The 5,817-nt window shown below is 51.5% G+C and overlaps 1 pseudogene; it reads right to left on the bottom strand.

Annotated features, from left to right (window-relative positions):
- Positions 1 to 1,523: 1,523 nt before the first annotated feature.
- LOC101273344 (ADP-ribosylation factor 1-like) lies at positions 1,524 to 2,029 on the bottom strand (annotated as a pseudogene).
- Between the last annotated feature and the right edge of the window lie 3,788 nt (positions 2,030 to 5,817).

Genomic DNA, 5,817 nt, shown 5'->3' with positions numbered 1-5,817 from the left:
TAAATATCTGGGCACCCCGCGAGTGAGTCAAGCTGACACGTAAAATGAAGCATCAGTCATCCAGCGCCTCCTTCCAGATGAAGGCATTTGTTTCCCCGCTGGCAGTGTTGGCTGCTCACAGCTGGGTGTCTCCGCAGAAACAGTCCTCTCCCAAAGTTCCACCCCCCTCAAAGCACAGCTCCCTCCCAAAGCACAGCTGGCCATGTGAGGGATTCCAGAGCCCAGCCCCCTTACCTCTATTTGGGACAACTCTGAAGGGCCATCCCAGCTTTAGATCTCCTCATGGGATCAGCTGGTGACTCTGTTGTGACTACATCACAGTTCAACTCTCCTGCTGCCCAATCCTCTTCCCTCACTCCCTGACAGATGCTGCTCTCAAAGTCCTCCCTAATAACCAGACACAGATCTCTGCCTCCGAGTGTTTCCCACCAACCTGACCTAGTCAGAGAAAGAGGAGGCCGAGCTCTGACTGGGGCAAGTAGCCATGCAGGCAGACTCCGAAATAAAATCAGAGCCTTCTGCAGGCAGTGGGATTTGTGCCGCTGCAATCTGAGGGAGAAGTCGAGGCCCGGGGTGGAGTGGGTAGAATGAGAGGATCAGGAAACAGGTGAAAACAGAGTAAACATTGACCTAACCAATCCGCTAATGTTAATCACTTAGGCTGTCTCCAATGTTCACTGTTATAAATAAAAAGCATTGCAATACATGCCTTGATTCCTAAGTTCTTTTGTTCACAGTTCTGATCACTTTCTTAGGACAGATTTTGAACAATTATGAATGAAAGACTGTAAGTTTTTTGGAGGCTACCAGAACTTTCCAAGACCCCTATTCACACTGCATTTACACAGCATTCTCCTTCAGCCAAACTCCTAAGAGACCTGATTTAGGGAAGGTCATTGACTCAGCTGGAGAATTAATTATTCATCTGAATTGGTCTGTGCAAAAGGCTCCAGAGAGCCAACAAGAATAAATTGAAATGCTATTAGAACTCACAGGCGAATTTAATAAAGTGTCTGCATGCAAAATTCAATAGCTTCCTCATCAACTACCAATAACCAATTAGAAAATACAATGAGGGTGGGTGGATGGGAGGGTGGAGAACATAGTCAAAAAACAATTAACAGTAACAAAAATACCCAGGATTGATTTTACCAACAAGTGTGGGAAACAGGAAAACTAGATCTTAAAAATGTACAAACTTTTCTAACACACATGAAATAATTAATTAGATGGAAAGGCATGGCATATTCCTAAGAAAAATGAATGTACTGTAGGGTTAAACTATAAAAAAAGTGAATGTACTGTAGGGTTAAACTATAGATTAAACACAGTTCAGTCAAAAGTCCAAAGGGGTTTGTCATTTTCTTGTTAAACATGCCACAGTTGTACTAAAGTTTACTCAGAAGAAATACATATGCAAGAGTAGCTAAGAAAAAACTTGCAGAGGAATGAAAAGGAATTTCACTCCAAAATAATCAAATGCTATGCAGCCATGAAAAAGAATGGAATATTTCCAAGAGATGTCATAGGCCCTGTTTGTTAGCAAACATGAGGAGAATGGCGTCCCTGAGCCCGTCTTCTGCCAGCATCCTCATGAGCTCCTCTCGGGCCTCATTCACACGCTCTCTGTCATTGCTGTCAACCACGAAGATGAGAGCTTGTGTGTTCTGGAAGTAGTGGCGCCACAGAGGCCGGATCTTGTCCTGGCCATCCACACAGTGAAGCTGATGTTCTTATATTCCACAGTCTCCACGTTGAAGCCTGTAGTGGGAATGGTGGTCACGATTTCACCCAGCTTCAGTTTGTACAGGATGGTGGTCTTTCCCGCAGCATCTAGGCCCACCATGAGAATGCTCGTTTCTTTTTTGCTAAAAAGGCCCTTGAAGAGGTTTGCAAAGATATGCCCCACGCCGTGGACCCGTGGGAGCAACTCTGGCCAGAGAAACCCTGGTCGGCCGCAGCGCAGCTGCTGCTGCGAGGCAGGTGCTGGTTTCGCTCTGCGAGAAGTTTTAAAATGTTTCACTGCCATCCAAAGACCACGTGAGGATGAAAATGCCCTTCCTTTTCTTATGTAATGTGAAAAAGAGAAACCTTTCTTTACCCTAAAAACACTTGGTGTACCTGGCAAAAAGCGGGTTCAAATAAAAGTTCCATAAAAGGCCCCAGAGATAGAGCCCTGGGTCAGGTTGGAGCCCTGTCCTGGTCCTAGCTCAGCGGCCAAGGGATCCTAGGAGTATCATCCTGTTTCCATCAGCTGTGAGACTAGGGTGGGAACAATTGCCCCTCAATGATCTAAGCCAGGATTGTTATGAAGATCACCTGAGATGACAGGAAAGCCCTGCCCAGCCAGTCTTCATAAGAAAGGAGCAATGTCCAAACCCAGAGGCCCCCAGGGAGGCACCACGATCACAATGCTGCAAAACTGGATTGAAAACCTGTCACAGCCACACCACCTTCCCTCAGGTAAGCTTCACCCACTTCTCAAATGCCCAGGCTGTCGCCACCCTGCCTGGGAAAGATCAGGAAGGGAAATGAGAAGGGGAGAGATGTTTTTCTTCATTCTGTCTCTCCCATCCTGAGAAAAGCTTCAAGCCAGGAGGGGATGGAGGAGCCCACCATCCCTCCCCCTACTCACCCCATGGGTCTTGGCTCCCGTTTCCCATGGGGTGGACGGCCCCGGGAACCCCAGGCTGAAGTTGATTGGCAGCCCCTCAGCCCTGCCTTTGCCCACACTCTGCTATTTTGATCCAGAGGCCATGGCTGTGGCTCTGACTCTCTAGGCCACAACATCGCGGAGCTGGTGACAGGCAGGGCAAAGGAAGCCCACACTCCTTCAGGGAACTGTCTTTTTTTGTTTGTTTTTTTTGGTTTTTTTGCGGTACGTGGGCCTCTCACTGCTGTGGCCTCTCCCGCCGCGGAGCAACAGGCTCCGGACGCGCAGGCCCAGCGGCCATGGCCCACGGGCACAGCCGCTCCGCGGCATGTGGGATCCTCCCGGACCGGGGCATGAACCCGCGTACCCTGCATCGGCAGGCGGACTCTCAACTACTGCGCCACCAGGGAAGCCCAGGGAACTGTCTTTTGTGCAAAGGGAAACAGGCCCTGAGGGGGGCAGGCCAGGTGGCAGCGGAGATCAGATGAGGACAGAGCACTGGCCCAGGTGTCAAAAGACCTGGGCTTGTATCCCAGCCTCATCCCGTGCCATCTTCCTTGTCTGGACCTCAATTTGCCATGTCTCTGAAAGAGATCGTGGTCTCTGACCCGCATAACACGTAAGTGTAATGTCGGATCTTAACAAACGGCACCGCGAAACAGGAAAGCTTCAAGTGAGCTTTATTAGGGAGCGCTCCCGGGCGAGGTTCACTGGTCCGAGAGAAAGGGGCCAGAGAAGTCGCACCCGGGCGAGGGTTGGGCAAGATTTTGTAGGGGATGGGAGGGCGCAGGGTATTCCTTATTTGGTGGTCTTTTCGGGTATCCTGGGGGACCGTTGGTCACGTCCCTCGAAAGGCGGGAACTCTGGGCCGGGTGCAAAGTCCCCAGGTCAGTTTCTGGAACTGGGTGGTCCGGAGAGTTTTGGTCTGATGCAACCTGTGAATCTGATTGTGTTCCCCTGCCTCGGGCCAGTTGGCCTTACATCCCGACATCTTTGGTGTAATGGGGCAGCTTTCTGATCTCTGGCTACTTCTTGCTGAATGGGGGCGTCGAAAGGGGAGTCGGGCGCCCAGAGGTCCGAGGCTTAGGGGAGGCCAGTGAGGGGTTCTGTAGGAAGCAAGGTGTAAGGGCCGAGGAGCATTTGGGTTGTGGCCACCCGAGAGACTTCCTCCATGCGCCTGCGAAGGAACCTAAGAAAACAGGGAGCAAGCATGAGCAAGATACAGATGAGAATTAAGGGGCCTAAGATTGGTGTTAGCCAGGTATAGAGGGTGGATCGCCACCAGTCGGGAATTGGGGAGGCAGACTGTTGGTGTTTGCGCTGGAGTTCTTCTCTTAAGCGATGGAGGGTTTTACGTTGTCTTCGACGAGTCCTGTTTCATTGATGTAATAGCAGCATTCCTCCTGTAGGAAGAGGCAGGTACCTCCTTTGTCGGCCGTCAGGAGATCCAGGGCTCATCGATTTTGGACGGCAACTCGGGCTACTGAGGTGATCTGGCGCTGGAGAGGAGATGGAGCCGGCGGAGGCTTCAATGGCTAGCTGGAGTTTATGTTCTAAGTCGCGGGTTATTGAAACACTATGTGTTAGAGCTCCCCCGCGCCCCGCCGAGGCCTGCAGCGACCAGGGAGGAGGCGAGAGAGATGCCTGCGACCAGAGGAAGAAAGATAGCTCTTTTTCGTCGGGTAAAGGGTGGCATGATTAGCGAAGAAAATTCGGCTTGGCTACACAGTGTGAGTTGTGGGACAAGAGTAACAGGGATACATGGGAAGGGGGAGGAAGAATTGATCTCTTTTGTGAGGGAACCATTGCACCACAAAAACATGCCTGGTGGTGCTTCAACTGATGTGTTTACCGTGAGGGATGAGTTGCAAAGAAACCCAGTATCAGCTAGATTTGGGCGGCTGCCGTAACAGATGGTGAGAGTTTTTGAATCAAGGAGGCAGGAGGGAAGCCGGGTTCAGGCGAGGGGAGAGATCAAGAGAAATAGCTGGGTTTTCAATGACCAGCAGGTGGAACTCCTGGATGTGGGAGGGGCCCAGGAGGGAGAGAGACTTGTGGCCTAGGAGGTTGGCCAGCCGGTGGGAGGAAAGCACGCTTAGTGGGTGGGCCAGAGTCAGTTTGAGTGTTTGTTTGGTCCGAAGGCATGGTTGCCATCCCCGAATGGTTGGCTCTAGCTGTTTGGAGAGGTAAGCCACGGGGCGGTAGGAAGGCCCTACAGGCTGGGCAAGGAGTCCAGTGGCTATTCCGGCTCGTTCATCCACAACAAGGTGAAAAGGTCGGTTTGCGTTGGGCAGAGAAAGGGGAGAAGATATCAGAGCGTTAAGGAGGGTGAGAAAGGCCTGTCGGAACGGCGGAAGGAGAGGTGAGGGGTCCTTGAGGGGTTTCTTTAGCGGCTAGATATAAGGGTTTAGCGAGGAGAGCAAAGTTAGGGATCCAGTGTCGGAAAAATCCTATAAGGCCCAAAAAGGAGAGAATTTGTTCCGCTGTTTCCGGAGGCTGGAGTTCACGGGTAATCCGGGTGCGGTCGGCTGTTAGACCTTTTGTGTTAGGGGTAAGGTGGAAGCCCAGGTAGGTTACAGAAGATACAGATAACTGAGCCTTGGCTGGGGAGACCCGATAACCGCGAGAGCCAAGGTAATTGAGGAAATCTGCAGTATGTTGTCTTGAGAGGCTGAGAAATGGGCTACAAAGGAGGAGGTCATCTACATATTGAAGGAGTGTGCTGGGGGTAAGGGAGCAGGAAGTGAGGTCCCGTGCCAGCACCTGACCGAAGAGGCGAGGACTGTCGCGGAAGCCCTGGGGAAGAACTGTCCAGGTGAGCTGACTGGAAGTATGAGTATCCGGATCCGTCCAGGTAAAGGCAAAGAGGAAATAGGAGTCGGGATGTAGGGGGATAGTGAAAAAGGCATCTTTGAGATCCAGAACCGTAAAGTGGGCTGTGGATGGGGGGATATGGGAGAGCAAGGTGTATGGGTTTGGTACTACTGGGTGGAGAGGAATTATGGCCTCATTGATTAGTCGGAGGTCCTGGACCAGGCGATAATCCCCAGAGGCCTTGAGGACAGGCAGGATGGGGGTGCTGCAGGGAGAGTCCATGGGGATAAGGAGTCCCTGGTTTAGGAGTCTGGTGATGATAGGTTGTAGGCCCCTAAGGTGAGTCTCAG

This window comes from Orcinus orca, chromosome 9 (genome assembly GCF_937001465.1).
Source record: "Orcinus orca chromosome 9, mOrcOrc1.1, whole genome shotgun sequence".
In the NCBI taxonomy this organism is placed as follows: domain Eukaryota; kingdom Metazoa; phylum Chordata; class Mammalia; order Artiodactyla; family Delphinidae; genus Orcinus; species Orcinus orca.
The sequence above is the reverse complement of the archived record's forward strand: the minus strand, read 5'-3'. Positions and strand labels throughout refer to the sequence as shown.